The 24231-nt window shown below is 40.5% G+C and overlaps 1 protein-coding gene across 1 annotated transcript in view; it reads right to left on the bottom strand.

Moving 5' to 3' along the window:
• The window catches only part of LOC124356560 (cadherin-related tumor suppressor), a 428185-nt gene that overhangs the window by 103634 nt on the left and 300320 nt on the right, over window positions 1-24231 (bottom strand).

Below are 24231 nucleotides of genomic sequence, written 5' to 3'. Positions count from 1 at the left end.
AATGGAACTGTTACTTTAATTTGATAAATTATGATAAAAAATACGTCAAATTAATTATTTCCACGAAATAGGCGACTCTTTCTATGCACCTTTACACTGCTTCCGCCAGTAATGCCCTACATTCTTGAACGGGGAAAAATTAAACCCGTCCATTACTATTTATAATCTTAACTATTTTAATTGCCTACGAATACACGAATGTCACACAGACAACCTACATGACATTGGTCTACAGATAACGTGGATCACATGATAACATTTTAATTTGAGTGTTCTTTAAAAAACAAGAGAACGTCAAGTTTTAGTTATCCAGACTCTCAAGCTATGATACTGAACCTCGTTACTGTGGAGGCATTTAATCCTTAGGCTCCAACTTCTTAATACGGTAGATCTACTGACAGCTTTCCTTCTGTTTTGTTTATTGAGTCTACTAGAACTAAAACATTAAAATGGCTGTTCTCGGTTCCTCAGCTGAGTGAATGATGGATAAATTATATGATTTTAATTAAATGTTATAACAATGTTAGCTAACTAACTTTTAATCTTAAACATCTTAAATTTTCTAAGACGTTATAATTATATCGTACGTAAATCATTAAATACGGCAGCTGTATTTATACTACTGGTACTCCCTTCATTATAGGCCTCACTAATGAATTGGGTCAGTACAAGTTACATAGAGGTGTGTTATCTTGGATTTGTTATGGAAGTAGTCACGTGGTTTAAAATACTGATATATTTTGAGTGTAAGTTTAAATGAATGAGATTACAGTCCTCATTTCATATACAATTAGGACGTTTATTTAATTACTGTATTCCATTTCCCCAGATGATTCAATTGTTGAACGACATTGCGTTCTTCAGAGCTGTTGCCATCTGTAACCTCAAGGAGAAGCAACAATGAAATCGTGTATTTCTTCAGGTGATAAACCCATAAACATAACAAACTATGGAATAAACAGTCCTGATGTACCCGAGGTAGTCTGGCAGAGGATCTTAAAGCATCCAAAACAAAATATGTTGGATCTGAAAATCAAAATGTTTTGGATCTGAAAATCCAAAACATATCAATATTACAACGAAACGTCGTAGTAAAACAAGTCAATCGACCATTTAATATTGCTTTCGTTCTCAATAAGTTTTCCACTAACCCAGTGAGAGGATTTTCAGATTCCTCATTTTCAGTTTCTCCTTCATGAATTCCGGTCCAATTTCTTCCTCTCTTTGACCTCACAGGAATAAATACTGAGTGGTATATATCTGAAATTTCAACAACAAAAAATTTCAAAGACCAAACACAATTCCTATTGGCGTCAAAGGCGTTTTACTCTGTCGAGGAATTCATTATGAGTCGCTGGGATAATTAAAACGATTATATGACTGAATTTGTTGGAATCAGGCGGTATGTACCCTATAACTTTGATCACTTCCTGCGAGATTAAATGATCAGAGAGCTCTAAAGTTTCTAAAATCTATTAATTGAATCTCACGGTGATTGTTTCTGCGATCAATTATAAGCGTCCACTACATTATTTATAAATATGGTAAAACCCTGATTGTTGATTTATTGTATACGGATTTCTAAAACATAACGTTATATTTTGTGGGTTACGATAAAGTTGACGATACCACCTGTTACTGCGAGTACATCATTACTACAACTATATACGTTGTGTGTCAATAAAATAATTTGAATCATTATTTGTACAGCGCTTGTATTAAAGTTGACGATATCACCTGTTACTGCGAGTACATCATTACTACAACTATATACGTTGTGTGTCAATAAAATAATTTGAATCGTTATTTGTACAGCGCTTGTATTAAAGTTGACGATACCACCTGTTACTGCGAGTACATCATTACTACAGTATTATTTGGTTGTATTAAATACGATTTGAATCATTATTTGTACAGCGCTTGTATTAAAGTTGACGATACCACCTGTTACTGCGAGTACATCATTACTACAACTATATACGTTGTGTGTCAATAAAATAATTTGAATCATTATTTGTACAGCGCTTGTATTAAAGTTGACGATACCACCTGTTACTGCGAGTACATCATTACTACAACTATATACGTTGTGTGTCAATAAAATAATTTGAATCATTATTTGTACAGCGCTTGTATTAAAGTTGACGATACCACCTGTTACTGCGAGTACATCATTACTACAACTATATACGTTGTGTGTCAATAAAATAATTTGAATCATTATTTGTACAGCGCTTGTATTAAAGTTGACGATACCACCTGTTACTGCGAGTACATCATTACTACAACTATATACGTTGTGTGTCAATAAAATAATTTGAATCATTATTTGTACAGCGCTTGTATTAAAGTTGACGATACCACCTGTTACTGCGAGTACATCATTACTACAACTATATACGTTGTGTGTCAATAAAATAATTTGAATCATTATTTGTACAGCGCTTGTATTAAAGTTGACGATATCACCTGTTACTGCGAGTACATCATTACTACAACTATATACGTTGTGTGTCAATAAAATAATTTGAATCATTATTTGTACAGCGCTTGTATTAAAGTTGACGATATCCACCTGTTACTGCGAGTACATCATTACTACAACTATATACGTTGTGTGTCAATAAAATAATTTGAATCATTATTTGTACAGCGCTTGTATTAAAGTTGACGATATCACCTGTTACTGCGAGTACATCATTACTACAACTATATACGTTGTGTGTCAATAAAATAATTTGAATCATTATTTGTACAGCGCTTGTATTAAAGTTGACGATATCACCTGTTACTGCGAGTACATCATTACTACAACTATATACGTTGTGTGTCAATAAAATAATTTGAATCATTATTTGTACAGCGCTTGTATTAAAGTTGACGATATCACCTGTTACTGCGAGTACATCATTACTACAACTATATACGTTGTGTGTCAATAAAATAATTTGAATCATTATTTGTACAGCGCTTGTATTAAAGTTGACGATATCACCTGTTACTGCGAGTACATCATTACTACAACTATATACGTTGTGTGTCAATAAAATAATTTGAATCATTATTTGTACAGCGCTTGTATTAAAGTTGACGATATCACCTGTTACTGCGAGTACATCATTACTACAACTATATACGTTGTGTGTCAATAAAATAATTTGAATCATTATTTGTACAGCGCTTGTATTAAAGTTGACGATATCACCTGTTACTGCGAGTACATCATTACTACAACTATATACGTTGTGTGTCAATAAAATAATTTGAATCATTATTTGTACAGCGCTTGTATTAAAGTTGACGATATCACCTGTTACTGCGAGTACATCATTACTACAACTATATACGTTGTGTGTCAATAAAATAATTTGAATCATTATTTGTACAGCGCTTGTATTAAAGTTGAAGATATCACCTGTTACTGCGAGTACATCATTACTACAACTCGTTGTGTGTCAATAAAATAATTTGAATCATTATTTGTACAGCGCTTGTATTAAAGTTGACGATACCACCTGTTACTGCGAGTACATCATTACTACAACTATATACGTTGTGTGTCAATAAAATAATTTGAATCATTATTTGTACAGCGCTTGTATTAAAGTTGACGATATCACCTGTTACTGCGAGTACATCATTACTACAACTATATACGTTGTGTGTCAATAAAATAATTTGAATCATTATTTGTACAGCGCTTGTATTAAAGTTGACGATATCACCTGTTACTGCGAGTACATCATTACTACAACTATATACGTTGTGTGTCAATAAAATAATTTGAATCATTATTTGTACAGCGCTTGTATTAAAGTTGACGATATCACCTGTTACTGCGAGTACATCATTACTACAACTATATACGTTGTGTGTCAATAAAATAATTTGAATCATTATTTGTACAGCGCTTGTATTAAAGTTGACGATATCACCTGTTACTGCGAGTACATCATTACTACAACTATATACGTTGTGTGTCAATAAAATAATTTGAATCATTATTTGTACAGCGCTTGTATTAAAGTTGACGATATCACCTGTTACTGCGAGTACATCATTACTACAACTATATACGTTGTGTGTCAATAAAATAATTTGAATCATTATTTGTACAGCGCTTGTATTAAAGTTGACGATATCACCTGTTACTGCGAGTACATCATTACTACAACTATATACGTTGTGTGTCAATAAAATAATTTGAATCATTATTTGTACAGCGCTTGTATTAAAGTTGACGATATCACCTGTTACTGCGAGTACATCATTACTACAACTATATACGTTGTGTGTCAATAAAATAATTTGAATCATTATTTGTACAGCGCTTGTATTAAAGTTGACGATATCACCTGTTACTGCGAGTACATCATTACTACAACTATATACGTTGTGTGTCAATAAAATAATTTGAATCATTATTTGTACAGCGCTTGTATTAAAGTTGACGATATCACCTGTTACTGCGAGTACATCATTACTACAACTATATACGTTGTGTGTCAATAAAATAATTTGAATCATTATTTGTACAGCGCTTGTATTAAAGTTGACGATATCACCTGTTACTGCGAGTACATCATTACTACAACTATATACGTTGTGTGTCAATAAAATAATTTGAATCATTATTTGGACAGCGCTTGGATTAAAGCTAGTGTGGAAATGTTTGGTGATAACGAAGCAAACCCGACAGTTCCAGCACGAATTTCAGATTCTAGGACTCGGGATATGACTGAGCACTGGGAGAGCCATAAATTAGCGAGGTAAGCGGCTCACGGGAGAGCGGGGACCTCGAGGCCGGGACGTTCCGCGCGGCATGGCCGGCATGGCATGGCGCGGCATAGTGCGGCATGGCGATGTCAGTCCGGCACTATTTCACCGCACCGCGCACCGAGTGTTCCAAAACCAGGTAATATGCGTCCAAAATTATTACAGGAACAACGGAACGCATTAAATAAACAAGGGAATATTTCGGTTAACGAAGGGCCGTAGGACCCCCGCGAGGCCGTAACAAGACGACATTTATTTCTGAAAATTATTACAAACAGAAAACTGCGGTGGGCACAAAACCAAACGGTAAGACACGTGTTAATAAATGGAACGGAGTCGAGCTCTAGGCGGATAATATTTCAGGCAGAAGCCGCGCTGCCTCGGCACCTGCGTCCGCGCCGACCGGACTTATAACCGCTCGAGCCCGAATATTCCCACATACCTCTTGCGGAGCTGCGTCCAGGCAGGAATCTTTGTGGAGCAACAACTATTTGAGATTTACAAGGCCGTCCTCTTCACAGGCATCGCTCCCTCTTTTATAAATATTATCGGACGTAAATTATAGATAATTTTACGGCTTCCGAGTTCTTTTTATTGCCGGGCCTCGGTGATACCGGTGGTAAACGGCGTGTTATTCGGTAACGGCCGTCGGGACCAAACAAATTAGGGTTTGTGGAAATATATGCTCCCGCGGTGAAGCCGGAATGACCGGCGGCGGGAACCCGTTCCGTCCGGTCGACAGTCGGGACGTGGAGTACCTGGAAGAGGTTTTCACAAAAACGGAAAAGTGAGCTCGTACCGAGGCCGCGAAGAATCAAAAATCGAAATGATTACGGCCCTTCCGCGTCAAACGAGAAGAATGTCGGTCGGGCCTGGAAGCGCGGAATCCGCTCGCTCCCACTTCCGACAAAGACAGAACTATGTTCGACATAGGATTCCGTGTCGTGGAATGTCGAGTAATAAAACATAGTAAATTATTTTTGGTCACAACGCACAAAGGAGGAGCGAGTGAGTTTTTGCCGACGGACGGAAACCGGCGACCCGCTTCCTAATGAATGCATTTACGATAGAGCCGCATTATTCAGGTGGCCCAAAAAGGCTCGGGAGGGGCATGGCGATCCACGCGGAGGCCCGGAGCCGGGAGTCCTGCTAATTATCCTATTAATATCGGCTTTGGGGCATTTATTTGCGTTTGCCCGCTTTTATTGCGGCCGTTTTTATAAATGAGGCGATTCGGCACGGCGGCCGTCCACTTCGTTATGTACTCCGGTTCGGTTAAACACGTGTAACCGATAGCCGAAATCACCGACCTTCCTTTTTGGATTTCCATTTCGCGCAATCTGCAATGTGTGCCGCGGATCTGGCCCGCCACCTCGTAGTCGGTCTGTTTATGCCGGCTCACCCCACCTCTAGTGCTGCACATGAACAACAATCCATCGTGTTAGATATGTAATAGTAATAGGGACATTGGATTTGTTTTAAAGTAATTCTTAAATGTAGTTTTGGAATTTATTATTGAATACTATAATGAGAATGATCGAGACATACCAGTACTGATTGACACTTTTCGATATCTCGGATTGATTTCGATATTTAAACACTTAAAGTTTCGTTAGTTGCTTACAATATTCGGACAGTTCCCAGAACTAACTCTCTGTCTCCACGAGACGAGCGGTCTCGAGTGTAATATTCTTCAGCTTATAAAACTGGCCGGGGTAGGTGTTATTAGGCCTATTCTGCTATAAAAAGAATACTCAAACTAAAAATAAAATTTCCACAATGGAGTTGAATTTCTGTCCAATGCTCTGTCACTCTCTGGAGGGGTTTAAAATATTAGGGAACGTAATCATAATTTATAATTTCCAGCACAAAAAGCGGACGTTTTGACGGACCCGGCCGGTCGGGGGCCGCGGAGGGCGCAAAGCCTCTTACCGGAGATTTACAGCGGAACCTCTGATTCCGTCGCGGATACCTCAATATTTATCCCCGGCAACTTTAACGGCTGCGGCCTCGGTCGGAGCGAAGCGGTGCGAGCCACACTAAGCTCAATATTTGTCAAAACCGTCCTCTCCCTTGACTCAATTATGGAAGGCTCCGTGACAGCGAGTAAATTTTACGTGTCGTTGGGATTAGGTGAATTTTAATAGCTTAATGTTGCAAGCGTCGGCCTTCCTCTCGGCGACCCTTTACGAGGTGGGAGGACAGTCACCGCCGCGGTAATATCCGCACAAGTGTGTTACACCGGCCTCACATATGAGTTGTCACACAGACACGTGATGATAAGTCACCGCCGCGGTAATATCCGCACAAGTGTGTTACACCGGCCACACATATGAGTTGTCACACAGACACGTGATAATAAGTGACGTTATAGGTAAGCTGTGAGTTGGAATGCAGAAGAAGGAAGGTGTCATATAGATACAATAAAATAGATATATTTTTAAATAGATATGCAGTCAGAAAGTACATTACAAGAATGTTTACGGTAAAGAAAGAGACTGGGCTGACTGAAAAGTGCCTGTTAACAATTGATGCCTGCAATAATTTACGTAAAGGTGGTTTTTATAAATTATCCAAACGCCTTAGAGATATTAAAGCTGCTAATGTCCCATTATCTGACAAGAGCAGAACGGAGGCGACGTTTCGCACACACTGCCTCGGCCATCCTCAGGGGTACTCCCGGCGAGCTCTCCCCGATGACGCATTGATTAGCACGGAACTGTTAAATTACAACTAATTTTTGTATCAAAGCCGGGCGTGAGGAGGAGGAGGGGGAGGTAGGGGGCAGTGCCAGTGCCTGTGCGCAGGCGCGTGATCTTGGTGCACTAATTGTACAGCAGAGCGCGCGAGAGACGGCCCAAGGTCGCGCTTTGTCACTCGCTCGCTACGCTCTCACCGTCTTCCCTCCCGGCTCGGCGCGGCACTTCCATGACTTTCTTCTGTCTGTCTGTCTCGGTCTTCCTCCAGCTCCAGAATATGTTACTTTCAGCGATGTAGCATTTGGAAATATTTTACTACGATAATATGGTACAATCTGTAATCTGTAACAACTAACACACAACAATACAACTAACCACACACACACACACACACACACACACCTAATAGCTAACTAACTGAACTTACATTAGTTTATTCGTGTGGAACTATCATAATCAATGAACATGCTTTTTTATATGTACACATCCTGTCTTTTCTTTTTATTTTCCACTTAAATTCTAAGTTCCATGAATAAAAAGCCAGGTAAAAACAGCCTATATATGTTGAAATTCACACAACAAAACAATTATGTTGCTAAGTTCTTGGCAGTAAAAATTAAGTGTAAAAATTGTAATTAAAAACATCGGTTTTCAATTAGTTAAATAAAACTCCGAAATATGTTGGATCTGGTCTATAACGAGCAACGAACATATATTTACTATTATATCATGATTTGCTGCTACCTTTTAAAACAAATTCTTCGATATATTATACTTCACTAATAAAAAGCGATCATTAACAAAAGGTTAGGTACTCTGATTTCAAGGTACAGGTGAGATGTAGACAATAAATAGAATACAGACACCTTAAAAACAATTGACCACAACAAATGAACAATCGATTATCTGCAGTTTTCCACAAACATATTATGTGGAAAATATCAAGGACGCAAAACTATGACTACTATTCCCGGAGATCCGTACAAAGCCATTTGAAAAGAATAAAACTTTCTCCCGTCTCAAACGCAGTATGATCCTGTTTATATATTCATGGCTCGGCCAGAATGTTGATAAAAAACATTCCTCAGTCAACTCGGAATGTGGATTTATTCGAGTTCTACCGATTCTCAAATCCCAAATATCATCCAAATATCATCTCGCCTTAACAATGCGCTTACGCACTAATCCCAGCGGTAGACTCGGTCGTTCCAGTCCCGTGAAAATAAGAAAGATCAGTATCTTAATCCCGCACTGGGTGAAGGGCGTAGAGAATCGGAGACACGCGGCAACCGACAGTTGAATGACAGAGCCGGGGAGATTAAATAACGTGCGCCGGCCGCAGCACTTAAGAGAATGGGCTATGACAGGTGGTAGAGGTGGAATGTTGGCTCTGGTCTATGTGAGAACTGCGATCTGTGATTGTAATGGGAGCTCGGAGACGGTGGACTACTCTCGCTGATATTGGGGGTAGCAGGTGGTAGAGGTGGAATGTTGGCTCTGGTCTATGTGAGAACTGCGATCTGTGATTGTAATGGGAGCTCGGAGACGGTGGACTACTCTCGCTGATATTGGGGGTAGCAGGTGGTAGAGGTGGAATGTTGGCTCTGGTCTATGTGAGAACTGCGATCTGTGATTGTAATGGGAGCTCGGAGACGGTGGACTACTCTCGCTGATATTGGGGGTAGCAGGTGGTAGAGGTGGAATGTTGGCTTTGGTCTATGTGAAAACTGCGATCTGTGATTGTACTGGGAGCTCGGAGACGGTGGACTACTCTCTCTGATATTGGGGGTAGCAGGTGGTAGAGGTGGAATGTTGGCTCTGGTCTATGTGAGAACTGCGATCTGTGATTGTAATGGGAGCTCGGAGACGGTGGACTACTCTCTCTGATATTGGGGGTAGCAGGTGGTAGAGGTGGAATGTTTTCTCTGGTCTATGTGAGAACTGCGATCTGTGATTGCAATGGGAGCTCGGAGACGGTGGACTACTCTCTCCGATATTGGGGGTAGCAGGTGGTAGAGGTGGAATGTTGGCTCTGGTCTATGTGAGAACTGCGATCTGTGATTGTACTGGGAGCTCGGAGACGGTGGACTACTCTCGCTGATATTGGGGGTAGCAGGTGGTAGAGGTGGAATGTTGGCTCTGGTCTATGTGAGAACTGCGATCTGTGATTGTAATGGGAGCTCGGAGACGGTGGACTACTCTCTCTGATATTGGGGGTAGCAGGTGGTAGAGGTGGAATGTTGGCTCTGGTCTATGTGAGAACTGCGATCTGTGATTGCACTAGGAGCTCGGAGACGGTGGACTACTCTCTCTAATATTGGGGGTAGCAGGTGGTAGAGGTGGAATGTTGGCTCTGGTCTATGTGAGAACTGCGATCTGTGATTGTAATGGGATCTCGGAGACGGTGGACTACTCTCGCTGATATTGGGGGTAGCAGGTGGTAGAGGTGGAATGTTGGCTCTGGTCTATGTGAGAACTGCGATCTGTGATTGTAATGGGAGCTCGGAGACGGTGGACTACTCTCTCTGATATTGGGGGTAGCAGGTGGTAGAGGTGGAATGTTGGCTCTGGTCTATGTGAGAACTGCGATCTGTGATTGCACTAGGAGCTCGGAGACGGTGGACTACTCTCTCCGATATTGGGGGGTAGCAAATGGTAGAGGTGGATTGTTGGCTCTGGTCTATGTGAGAACTGCGATTTGTGATTGCACTAGGAGCTCGGAGACGGTGGACTACTCTCTCTGATATTGGGGGTAGCAGGTGGTAGAGGTGGATTGTTGGCTCTGGTCTATGTGAGAACTGCGATCTGTGATTGCACTAGGAGCTCGGAGACGGTGGACTACTCTCTCTAATATTGGGGGTAGCAGGTGGTAGAGGTGGATTGTTGGCTCTGGTCTATGTGAGAACTGCGATCTGTGATTGCATTAGGAGCTCGGAGACGGTGGACTACTCTCGCTAATATTGGGGGTAGCAGGTGGTAGAGGTGGAATGTTGGCTCTGGTCTATGTGAGAACTGCGATCTGTGATTGCACTAGGAGCTCGGAGACGGTGGACTACTCTCTCTAATATTGGGGGTAGCAGGTGGTAGAGGTGGATTGTTGGCTCTGGTCTATGTGAGAACTGCGATCTGTGATTGCACTAGGAGCTCGGAGACGGTGGACTACTCTCTCTAATATTGGGGGTAGCAGGTGGTAGAGGTGGATTGTTGGCTCTGGTCTATGTGAGAACTGCGATCTGTGATTGCACTAGGAGCTCGGAGACGGTGGACTACTCTCTCTAATATTGGGGGTAGCAGGTGGTAGAGGTGGATTGTTGGCTCTGGTCTATGTGAGAACTGCGATCTGTGATTGTACTGGGATCTCGGAGACGGTGGACTACTCTCTCTAATATTGGGGGTAGCAGGTGGTAGAGGTGGATTGTTGGCTCTGGTCTATGTGAGAACTGCGATCTGTGATTGCACTAGGAGCTCGGAGACGGTGTACTACTCTCTCTAATATTGGGGGTAGCAGGTGGTAGAGGTGGATTGTTGGCTCTGGTCTATGTGAGAACTGCGATCTGTGATTGTACTGGGATCTCGGAGACGGTGGACTACTCTCGCTGATAAGGTGGGTGGTAGAGGTTGAATGTTGGCTCTGGTCTATGTCAGAACTGCGATCTGTGATTGTACTGGGATCTCGGAGACGGTGGACTACTCTCGCTGATAAGGTGGGTGGTAGAGGTTGAATGTTGGCTCTGGTCTATGTCAGAACTGCGATCTGTGATTGTACTGGGAGCTCGGAGACGGTGGACTACTCTCGCTAATATTGGAGATAACAGGTGTTACAAGTCCAATTTAGCTGCTGGTCTACATGACTGTTAGTTTGTGCTGAGACCTTGACATAAATATACCACTCATGTGGTACATATTATATTCAGAGCATTTGTCTAACCCGTAATTGAGTATTTAAACTAAATATCTTTGAGGTTCTTCAGATCAATGTGTATGATCTTTCAGTTAAAAAAATTTAGTAAAAATATTTTGCTTTCGAAAACATTTATTCTTTCTCTTGTAGTTTGTTGATCCTGACCAACACGATACGTGAGGTGAGTGAATGACAAATTACCTTTGCCTGGTGTTTGTCGCCTTGTATATGTGTAGTAGAGTGAGTGACTAGATGTCACATCGAGTGGACTCCAAAGTTTTCACAGTTCCCAGTTATGTATTGTCGCCTATGTGTGTAGTAGAGTGAGTGACCAGATGTCACATCGAGAGGACTCCAAAGTTTTCACAGTTCCCAGTTATGTATTGTAGCCTATATGTGCAGTATAGTGAGTGGCCAGATGTCACATCGAGTGGACTCCAATGTTCTCACAGTTCCCAGTTTTGTATTGTCGCCTATATGTGTAGTAGAGTGAGTGACCAGATGTCACATCGAGTGGACTCCAAAGTTTTCACAGTTCCCAGTTATGTATTGTAGCCTATATGTGCAGTATAGTGAGTGGCCAGATGTCACATCGAGTGGACTCCAATGTTCTCACAGTTCCCAGTTATGTATTGTCGCCTATATGTGTAGTAGAGTGAGTGACCAGATGTCACATCGAGTGGACTCCAAAGTTTTCACAGTTCCCAGTTATGTATTGTCGCCTATGTGTGTAGTAGAGTGAGTGACCAGATGTCACATCGAGTGGACTCCAAAGTTTTCACAGTTCCCAGTTATGTATTGTCGCCTATGTGTGTAGTAGAGTGAGTGACCAGATGTCACATCGAGTGGACTCCAAAGTTCTCACAGTTCCCAGTTATGTATTGCCGGTGAAGACAGTAAACAAGCGGGAGATGATCTGTCAGCAGCTATCACTCATACACGTCATGCCATCGCCGGTAAAGTAAGGGGCACCAATTTGGGCCAACAACGCACGTCCCACTACGGCATGGCGGCCGTACATAAATCAGTAAACTTGATATCGCTAGCCAGCTATTTTAATTCCGCGGCGGATGAAAGAGGCTGACGGATGGCCGGGGTTCGAACCTCCGGGCTCCACTCGTTGCTCTTCTCTTTTTTCTCGGCAAAAGAATCATATTTTGACATCAAGTCTCGGTCGGACGGATATAATTTATATTCATCCGGAGGCCCGCCCCCTCATTCAACATTGGCGAGTCTTTCCCACAATCGTTGAGGAGCATTTAGAGCTGACCGCCGGCCGCCGCGGGCCTCGGTAACTTACTGCCGATAATTATTTACACCGTTCGTCGCTATCTGCCAATCCGTTCCGTAGGGCCCGACCCTAGGGTGACCGGTGACCGTGCACGGTCCGGACCGGGACCGCGGAGCCCTAACATGAATAATGCATCGACCTTGGTACTCGGCTAGTGATATTTAATCATATGATCTGTTGTTGAAGTCCGAGATATATTGTAACACGACAAGTCAAGCCAGTCCACACATAAATTTCACCGAGATCTTGTGTATTCTCTGTGTGAGTGTTCTTTATCAGAATATTCTAACAGAACGCTCAGTGTACACGTCTAATTTTAAAGCTCCTTCCGCTTAACAGTTGAAAGGACACAATCTTAATTTTCCAAACATCTCTGATTGTAAGTCTTTTTGGGGGCGATTCATAACAGGAGAGTAGGTCTACCGCTTGCAATCAGTGCACGACTTGAATGCCACACATTAATATTTATAATTTCATTAAAAAGAGTATTCCGCAGTGGTGTTGAGGCTTGACAGAGCCTCGGCAATAAACATCGTCACCGGGGTCACACGAGCGTTGGAGGAGTGGGCAATCCGCACTGCAATGGCCGACCTATAAATCATCCCCATAAAATCACAATGGGGCCGAGAAAAAAGGCGAAATGCGAAGAAGGTTGCAATGTTGTTATAAGCTCGTAAAGCAGGCCGGTTAATACAGTTAAATTTATACCGCTATAACTGTCATAACAGTCGGGCCGTGAGTAAGTACCAAGGTCGGGCCGCTGATTTATTTACATTAAACAAATTAAAAATTAATCCGCGCGACGGCGACGGCGATAGGACGTGTTACATGTGAACCCGCTAAGTTGACACCCTCGTACATCACGCGGCATCGGCATCGGTATTCTCAAATCGTCTAGAAACTGTGTGAAATACGAGTGAGATTGCATTAAATAAGTATTAAAACATCCGCTCGGCCAAGTTTGATTTATAGAGGGGGAGATGGGCCGGCCAGAGAGCCCCGACACAGCGGTCTGGAGGCGCGGACCTTCCACCAGGAATCGCTCAGAGACTCAGTAAAATAAAGATACAGTGTCGATATAAAGTTAAAGGTTTGTGATCGCACCCTGAAACATCTACATGGCGGCTCACGTCTCAATTTTGATTACTACTTGATAAATCTATCCAAACTTTAAAATTCCAAAAGCTGCGATAAAAACTTCAAATAATGGTTTTGTAACCAATTGGATTTTTAATTGAAGTATAAATGGCGCTTTTTGTATTTGCCAACAGTCTATTTTAATAACAATAAAATAAAATTTACAAAAAATACCTGTGTAATCTAATGAATCCATCTATAAACTCCGATTTCAGTTAATCTAAACTGTGCCATCCGTAACGGTCATATCTAACCAATGTTGAAATCACCTCAAACACACTTGTGTTAGTTGTTTCAGTGATACAGTATTAGATATATCCGGCTCTTTGACTTTAGCTTATGAAACAATGTTTAGAACATGTTTCATTATTACTTAAAAAATATATATAATTTCTAAAGCTTTACATTTATATACACTACAATTCCAAAAAAAAGGAAGTCACTATTGAAAGAAGTTCAAATATTTAACACTGCAGTGTATCACAATATTATTTCCATCCAATAATATAGAGTACAGACATATGTAGATGATATTCTCTCCAGACTGCAATCTGGAATCCTCGAACAGAACGTGATAGAAGAATAGGCGCTGGTATGGCGAGGAGTCGACGACCGGTGCCATAAAACAAGCCAATAAACTCCTACTGGGACTGGAGTCAGCTTTTTATATATATAAATAGAAAGTGCCAGAATAAAGTCAGTACCGTGGGGTGCCTGAGTAGAATGCTGCCTTATACAGTAGGATTTACTGAACTGCGTACTTATGTGTGTTTATACAAGATGTGGGGGAAAGTTTGGGTTTGGATACGGTTAAACAAGTGAAGATAAACAGTTCCTGTAACTGTAACTGTAACTGTAACTGTTTGCTGTTTGCGCTTCGTCTAGCGTCTACCTGTCTGTATTGTCAATACAAAATCATGTCCTGAAAATGTTAAAGTTGCGCCTTTGCAATGTTGCATAGTTAATTGTCTCCTTAGAACAGACATTTTCCTGGAAGAAACAAATAGTTTTAAAATGTTAAAGTTGCGCCTTTGCAATGTTGCATAGTTAATTGTCTCCTTAGAACAGACATTTTCCTGGAAGAAACAAATAGTTTTAAAATGTTAAAGTTGCGCCTTTGCAATGTTGCATAGTTAATTGTCTCCTTAGAACAGACATTTTCCTGGAAGAAACAAATAGTTTTAAAATGTTAAAGTTGCGCCTTTGCAATGTTGCATAGTTAATTGTCTCCTTAGAACAGACATTCTCCTGGAAGAAACAAATAGTTTTAAAATGTTAAAGTTGCACCTTTGCAATGTTGCATAGTTAATTGTCTCCTTAGAACAGACATTCTCCTGGAAGAAACAAATAGTTTTAAAATGTTAAAGTTGCACCTTTGCAATGTTGCATAGTTAATTGTCTCCTTAGAACAGACATTCTCCTGGAAGAAACAAATAGTTTTAAAATGTTAAAGTTGCACCTTTGCAATGTTGCATAGTTAATTGTCTCCTTAGAACAGACATTCTCCTGGAAGAAACAAATAGTTTTAAAATGTTAAAGTTGCACCTTTGCAATGTTGCATAGTTTGTCTCCTTAGAACAGACATTCTCCTGGAAGAAACAAATAGTTTTAAAATGTTAAAGTTGCACCTTTGCAATGTTGCATAGTTAATTGTCTCCTTAGAACAGACATTCTCCTGGAAGAAACAAATAGTTTTAAAATGTTAAAGTTGCACCTTTGCAATGTTGCATAGTTAATTGTCTCCTTAGAACAGACATTCTCCTGGAAGAAACAAATAGTTTTAAAATGTTAAAGTTGCACCTTTGCAATGTTGCATAGTTAATTGTCTCCTTAGAACAGACATTCTCCTGGAAGAAACAAATAGTTTTAAAATGTTAAAGTTGCACCTTTGCAATGTTGCATAGTTTGTCTCCTTAGAACAGACATTCTCCTGGAAGAAACAAATAGTTTTAAAATGTTAAAGTTGCACCTTTGCAATGTTGCATAGTTAATTGTCTCCTTAGAACAGACATTCTCCTGGAAGAAACAAATAGTTTTAAAATGTTAAAGTTGCACCTTTGCAATGTTGCATAGTTAATTGTCTCCTTAGAACAGACATTCTCCTGGAAGAAACAAATAGTTTTAAAATGTTAAAGTTGCGCCTTTGCAATGTTGCATAGTTAATTGTCTCCTTAGAACAGACATTCTCCTGGAAGAAACAAATAGTTTTAAAATGTTAAAGTTGCGCCTTTGCAATGTTGCATAGTTTGTCTCCTTAGAACAGACATTCTCCTGGAAGAAACAAATAGTTTTAAAATGTTAAAGTTGCGCCTTTGCAATGTTGCATAGTTTGTCTCCTTAGAACAGACATTCTCCTGGAAGAAACAAATAGTTTTAAAATGTTAAAGTTGCGCCTTTGCAATGTTGCATAGTTTGTCTCCTTAGAACAGACATTCTCCTGGAAGAAACAAATAGTTTTAAAATGTTAAAGTTGCGCCTTTGCAATGTTGCATAGTTTGTCTCCTTAGAACAGACATTCTCCTGGAAGAAACAAATAGTTTTAAAATGTTAAAGTTGCACCTTTGCAATGTTGCATAGTTTGTCTCCTTAGAACAGACATTCTCCTGGAAGAAACAAATAGTTTTAAAATGTTAAAGTTGCGCCTTTGCAATGTTGCATAGTTAATTGTCTCCTTAGAACAGACATTTTCCTGGAAGAAACAAATAGTTTTAAAATGGCAGCCTTTTTAATATCTTACAGCAAAATTTAATGAGAATGTATGAGATTTTGTCAGCAGAAAGATACATCCTAATACGCCACAAATTCAGAATATTTGCCGTATAGACATACAGACAGGCGCTAAACGAAGCGAAATAAATATTAGAGTTAGTAGAATATTTGTGAATTTTCACCTATTTAACCATATTAAAAGATTTCCACACATATTTAAACATCCTGTATATTATCGCAGGCATAAAATATTCAAGTACGGTTGATTACATGGGTTCAAATGTATCCGTAATTTATGGAAATGACAGTGTAAAGTTTTACTGGATTTATTTTTGAGTTTAGAAATAAACAAAACTGATATAACATATGAGTTGCTATTACAGTTAAATTGAATAAATCATCAAATACAATAGGAAATAGATTTTAAACTCTACTATGTGACACATCGATTCTAGGGTGGGGTGATGGCTACTTTGTATAATTTACAATCAAAATTAATTATAATATTAATATAAACACGTAGTCAGTCTTTGTATGACTGAATCGAGTTGTATACCTAACACTGAATCGTATCTTTCCCCAAATAAATCAACAATAGACAATGATTTCATTGAAAACAAATATAAAAATAAGACACTTTCATTGGCTCAGAGGAATATATGTAAAATTGCAATACCTGGTTGACTAGTTAGTTGTTCTGTAACTCCATAACAAGATTTCGTTTAACAGTTTTCTGTACAGCCATATTTAACATTGCTTCCAAAAACAAGGTCCTTTCAAGATCTATATCAATTTTAACATTTTCCCAATGTGTATTTAAAGGAATTTTAGGCTAATATATTCAGATAAATGCCCAGTAAATTTCAGCCCAAAGCCAAAATTATTTAAATAAAATTGATTGTCTTCTGAGAAACATAGTAGCGACTATTCTGCAAAGGACGTTGGACAGTTTGTCGTTCGGTCTGAAGTGTCTCGTTATAAAACCGAAGTAAAAAATCGCGTCATACTTTTTGAATCTTTGATGGCGCAAAACTTGTAGACCTAACTGTCGCCAATAATTTATTTGTTATTTCCCATTATACCACAGAAGTACCTATAAATAATGTTGACTTTTTACTGACCATTATATGTCTACATTTCTTTGTGTTGTTAAGATACGAAGAGCTATTCCGATTAAAAATCACTATACAGTAGAAGCGTGTTCCATTTCAGACATTTTCACTGATATATCATGGGAAACTAAATTGGGTCTCTTATATCTTTCTGTTTGTAACATACACCACCACAAATCATTACTGTCACTAAAAATGCAATGTTTGCAGTAAACGAAATGCCTCTCGATACATTTTTATTCCTTAATTAATAATAAAATACAAATATGATCGATTGTTTATAAACGTAAAAGAAAAATGCACCTTTCCGGCATTATTTTCAAACTGAATCCCCTTGCTTTTCAAAAACATGCTACGGGCAACAATAAAATATAAGAAGAGTAAAACAGTAATAGCAAAAACAGTACAAGGAATGTACATAATAGCCTAATATGACTTGTCGAAAGGGAACGCCAATAAAGGGCCTCTTCGCTTGCAATTAATTTCGCATTAAATCTAAATGGATCGCTTCTTCGTTCACGAAAGTGCTGCAACAAACGATGAAATAACGATAAAGATTCGTATTCACCATAGGCTCGCCCCGCGACGATGACGGGTGGCCGGACACAGTGTCCGGAGGTGAAGGGAGTCCAGGACCGTAACTCGCCGAGTCCGGTAAGGTCCGGAAAAAACAAGATTTGCAACATAAAGTGGTCGATGTTATTGGCCGCTATTGGGCAAACATGATGGAGCATGAAGGAGTGCACTATTATTACTATCTCTACATCATCGCTTCGGCGATATAACAAAGCGTTGAGTTATTGTATCACGCGCTAATTTTGGTGGCCAAGACCTTACCTTACGGCGATCGCGGATTTATCTCCTTCACTCCGCTAATTTATCGCATTTTTATTGACATTACGCATGTCGCGGGCCACGGCACGGAGACCGGCAGCGCTCGCTGATTGGCTCTGGGCTTTCGACACTGGAACTATATCATACTCGGTCACGGACTGTTCTGCAGCGTCGGGCGACCCAATCACTGACACCCGATGGCGAGATGACGGCTTTATACCCATCGGATGCCCATAACGTTAGTCGAAACAAATACGTTTTCCTGACCAGGATTAGTCGCTCTCGCAGAGCACTATATCGATTCTGCTTTACATATCATAACCTGATGACAAGGATAACCTATATATAACACATATAACCTATAAAACGTATAACCTAGGAGGGAATATTCGATACTTAACTGACGTGGATCAACTCACTTAAAACTGACACAGTAACAAAGAGCGGATATCAACCTTACAATCTATAATTGTTTCAGAAATCGACAATGCCTCATAATTGTAACAATACAAAAAAATCCACAAATCAAAATAAAGGAGATTAAAAATCGCAATAATTCCTAAGTAACAGGGTATCAGAAGAAGCCTACATTTAGTTTAGCATTACTTTTTTTGCTTCTGAGAGTGAAAGTACAAGGGAACACTGACTCTGACTCTGGTCTCGTATTACACAAAGCAATATCACCACGTCGGTCGGTTACAGTGTAAATCAACACTCGTTCCATTATCTAGAACCTTACGTGTCACTTCTAAAGCCTAAAGCTAAATGCAGGGGGTCACGACTCTGGTCTCGTATTACACAAAGCAATATCACCACGTCGGTCGGTTACAGTGTAAATCAACACTCGTTCCATTATCTAGAACCTTACGTGTCACTTCTAAAGCCTAAAGCTAAATGCAGGGGTCACGACTCTGGTCTCGTATTACACAAAGCAATATCACCACGTCGGTCGGTTACAGTGTAACTCAACACTCGTTCCATTATCTAGAACCTTACGTGTCACTTCTAAAGCCTAAAGCTAAATGCAGGGGTCACGACTCTGGACTCGTATTACACAAAGCAATATCACCACGTCGGTCGGTTACAGTGTAACTCAACACTCGTTCCATTATCTAGAACCTTACGTGTCACTTCTAAAGCCTAAAGCTAAATGCAGGGGGTCACGACTCTGGACTCGTATTACACAAAGCAATATCACCACGTCGGTCGGTTACAGTGTAACTCAACACTTGTTCCATTATCTAGAACCTTACGTGTCACTTCTAAAGCCTAAAGCTAAATGCAGGGGTCACGACTCTGGACTCGTATTACACAAAGCAATATCACCACGTCGGTCGGTTACAGTGTAACTCAACACTCGTTCCATTATCTAGAACCTTACGTGTCACTTCTAAAGCCTAAAGCTAAATACAGGGGTCACGACTCTGGGCTCCTATTACACAAAGCAATATCACCACGTCGGTCGGTTACAGTGTAACTCAACACTCGTTCCATTATCTAGAACCTTACGTGTCACTTCTAAAGCCTAAAGCTAAATACAGGGGTCACGACTCTGGGCTCCTATTACACAAAGCAATATCACCACGTCGGTCGGTTACAGTGTAACTCAACACTCGTTCCATTATCTAGAACCTTACGTGTCACTTCTAAAGCCTAAAGCTAAATACAGGGGTCACGACTCTGGGCTCCTATTACACAAAGCAATATCACCACGTCGGTCGGTTACAGTGTAACTCAACACTCGTTCCATTATCTAGAACCTTACGTGTCACTTCTAAAGCCTAAAGCTAAATGCAGGGGTCACGACTCTGGGCTCGTATTACACAAAGCAATATCACCACGTCGGTCGGTTACAGTGTAACTCAACACTCGTTCCATTATCTAGAACCTTACGTGTCACTTCTAAAGCCTAAAGCTAAATACAGGGGTCACGACTCTGGTCTCGTATTACACAAAGCAATTTCACCACGTCGGTCGGTTACAGTGTAACTCAACACTCGTTCCATTATCTAGAACCTTACGTGTCACTTCTAAAGCCTAAAGCTAAATGCAGGGGGTCAAGACAGAGAAATGATCGAATTTCTTCAGATTACAGAAAGTCTCAATATCGAATTTAATGAAAAAATCATGGAGACTTTGTGAGTCCGACATTTTTTTAACTCTAGGTAAGCATTTCTTTCAGGTATGATATTATTTGAATTTAGCCATTCAATTCGGTACACCATGCATCCTCAACGGTACTTAACATATTCACCATTGATATGTATGACAGTCTTTCTTGGTAATTAATTGATAATACAGCTGACGATACCACGTTCAAACAATTTTTAATTGAACATTAAATGTTGATAGGGTCGACTTCTTAAATGTGGATTAGCAATAAACAGCAAACATGGAAATCGTGCCTTACAAAATAAGTAAAGTTGAAAACGCAAGGCTGAGAAAACAGTGATGTAGGTTGTAATAATTTAGTTTTATTACCCTTGAAGGGGATTCTTCAATCCTGTGACGTCGTTTGTTAATCGTAATGGTTGTATTGTTGCACGTAGTACACTTTGAACTTCTATCTCGCCACAGTATCTCTTTCGCTGTCTGTCTGTCCGTCTGTCTGTGAGACCACAGTAGAAGTAAATCGTCTGCAGCAGTCCCAGTATTATCCGATAGAGAATATTGACGAGGGACCGGCGACTGACGCAACGCGGTGCAGCGTGGCGCAAAACGTTTCAGCAAAACTTATCGTGACCAGTCGGCAATCGAACATCGGCCGTTTCCCGATTCCGTGCCGGTAAAACCAATAACGTGTAGTGGTACAGAATAATCTGAATAGTTTCGCGTGGGAAATAGCTCAGCAACATAATTAGCCGAGTACAGTCCGCCAGTACATCCCACTCCGGTGCATACAAATTTGTTCCCGAGACACGGCGGCGGGTGCGAGGCGTCGGTGATAACTATCGATAGTGTCACCATCGATAGTTGTAGAACGGAGTTCCACGAGGACGTGGCGTGTGCCCACTGCCCATTAGGCAAGGAACTTGGCTTCAGGTGGCCTATATAGAATAATGTAAGTACATTAAAAGAAGAAATCCTCATTAAATATTTAAATTAAAAGGAATATAGGACATTGAAAAGAAAATTTTCTCTCTTACTGGTCGTGTATTAAAAAGTCTAATAGTATGTTAATTTACTTCTTATAGAATTTTTCTAAAGAAAATAATCTCAGAATTTTATATACACAGGGTGTTCACAAACTTTGGTGGGTAATAGTACACATAATTTAAAACAAAAATTGTCTTAAGTGTTGAGAAATGTCTCGTTTAGCAGCTAGCCGCCATTTTGTATTTTGTTTAAACATTAATATCTCTAGAACTATTTAAGCTATAGGCCTATACATACCAAACTTTGCACATAGGTAAGAGAAAATGTTTTTAAAATAATGGTGTAATTTGTTTTACTATTTGCAAAATGGCGCATGTTGAAAATGTTTAAATTCAATAACTAACAAACCATATAGACATGCACATGATACCAACTATTTAGTCATTTTCATACAAATTCCACCAACCACTACCTCTCAATTGCGACCTGTTTGTTGCTCCCGGCTTGTGCAAGCGTACCTTTAAAGTGGTTTATAAGACATTTTTTTCAATTATGGGTACTATTACCTACATAAGTTTGTGACACCTTTTATTTACATAATCAAATAAAATTATTATTTAATTGTATAAATACAATATAATGCACATTAGATGGTTATTGACTGATATCTCTTATTCACTTGGTAATATTCGCAACAATATTAATAGAATGTCACAATGTTTGCCTAAAATTCTCTATGTTCTCTGACAGACCATGTCTTTATGATACTTTTGGGAGGTTTTAATCATAAAAACTATAATAAAATCATGTTTTATTGTTTCTGTGTACTGACATTAAAAATTCTCGTACTGTTGGGTATCAAGACTATCGATATTCTATAGGTAACTAACATCGATATCGATACGGTGACCAGCAACCATCGCTCACTTTGCATATCTGCCTCACCATTACACCAGATACTCGCTGTCTGGCCGTGACGCAGTGGCAGCGGCAGATACCACTGGAATGTACATTCCTCCTGTAAGTACTCTCTGCATTACCGGCCTAAGTGGGGCAATTATTGCAGGGAAAGATAGGGCGGCAAGAAATACGTCTTCTGCATGTCCAAAATGAAAAATCCATCTATCAAACTGTGTCACTGGTGGGTTTTTACGTTTGCAAAGATATAAATTGGCGCGTTCATTGTTTTATTTTTCTTTGGAGACACAGCATTTGGCGTTATACGGGTTATGTCTGACAACGGAAGACGTTTCTTGCGAAAAGAACTTATTTATTAATGAAGGAAAGGTACGTTGCAGCGAGACATATTGACGACATTCTCACTAAACCAGGGGTGGTTTCTGTAAGGGTACAAATACACAGGTACAGTACATATGAACTGTATTTGATAGTTTGGCATCGCAACGTCCCACGTATACATCGTGCACTGTGTACACTCTAACCCAGCGGACCGGCATTTTAGTAGCGAGGCAAACATTTTAACATAGAAGAGATCTGAAAATGCAAACTTGCAAAGAAGCCACGAGATAGTCCACAATGAAATCGTCCCAAGAACGGTATACCGACCGTTCGGTCTATAAGGGCTATTGTCGGTTCCCGTGTTTTGGCCGAAATCGAGATAATACGGGCCAGAGTAGGGTCGCCGCTGTCACAGTGACGAGTCTGACAGAGGCAGTGACGTGTCTGAATGTCCCCACTGTCAGAAACACCTCACCACCTGCTCGCACTAAAAGCAATGCCATTTCTTCGACTGTTAATCCGCCAAATCCCGGAATCCGACTGGATCGAGGCCTGATCCTCGATGCCACCCTCGAAGTATTCCTTCGGCCGGAGATTCGGACTGTCACGGGAGTCGAGATTTGCAGTTCGCGCCTGTTTTTGCCGTTTAACCACTCTCCCTGAGCCCCTCGAAGTTCTGTTTCGAAGTTGACGCCGCAGACGGGTTTATCAAATCGAGCACTCCGGTTATCGTCGTTGCAGACGACGACCCGAGGTCGAGGCGATACAAAGGCCAATAAACGAAAGCCCGGTGTCCGGTTTCAGCAGGCGAGAAGGTACGGCTGTTTGATAGCGGCACGGAGGCGTCTCGTCGACCACATTCATTTTATAGTGTCCACGATATTTATGCAGCCGGGTTAATTAAAGATGCTTGAAGCCGTGGAGTGTCAACAGCAGTGGGTGGGTACAGTTATCATCCATTGTTGATTGCTGACGCGCGCACACACACACACACGAGCGCGCACACACACAACGACCAGGACCTCCCGCCGATCCGCATCATACTCGGGTTATGGCTCTCTATCGCCGTATCCGCATTTCCTTAATGTCCCGATTGATGGTGACTGTGTGCAGCTCGGGACTTCGTGCTGTGGACTGTGTGCAGCTCGGGACTTCGTGCTGTGGACTGTGTGCAGCTCGGGACTTCGTGCTGTGGACTGTGTGCTAGTTCACGTGTGAATGTTGGACGGACGGATACAGTGATACTCTCGTCTCTCTGTTATACTGCATATTACGTTTGCGTGAACAAATCTTTTCATTCCTCTTCTTAGCATTTAAGCCAATACGTATTAAATAAGGTGCCATGAATTCTACGTCAAGATTCAGAGTCGTGTATTGGACAGTCTATACAAAATATTATAATTCAGGATTTCATATCTTTCACTGTGCAGACACTTA

Source organism: Homalodisca vitripennis, chromosome 3, assembly GCF_021130785.1.
Source record: "Homalodisca vitripennis isolate AUS2020 chromosome 3, UT_GWSS_2.1, whole genome shotgun sequence".
Classification (NCBI taxonomy): domain Eukaryota; kingdom Metazoa; phylum Arthropoda; class Insecta; order Hemiptera; family Cicadellidae; genus Homalodisca; species Homalodisca vitripennis.
The sequence above is the reverse complement of the archived record's forward strand: the minus strand, read 5'-3'. Positions and strand labels throughout refer to the sequence as shown.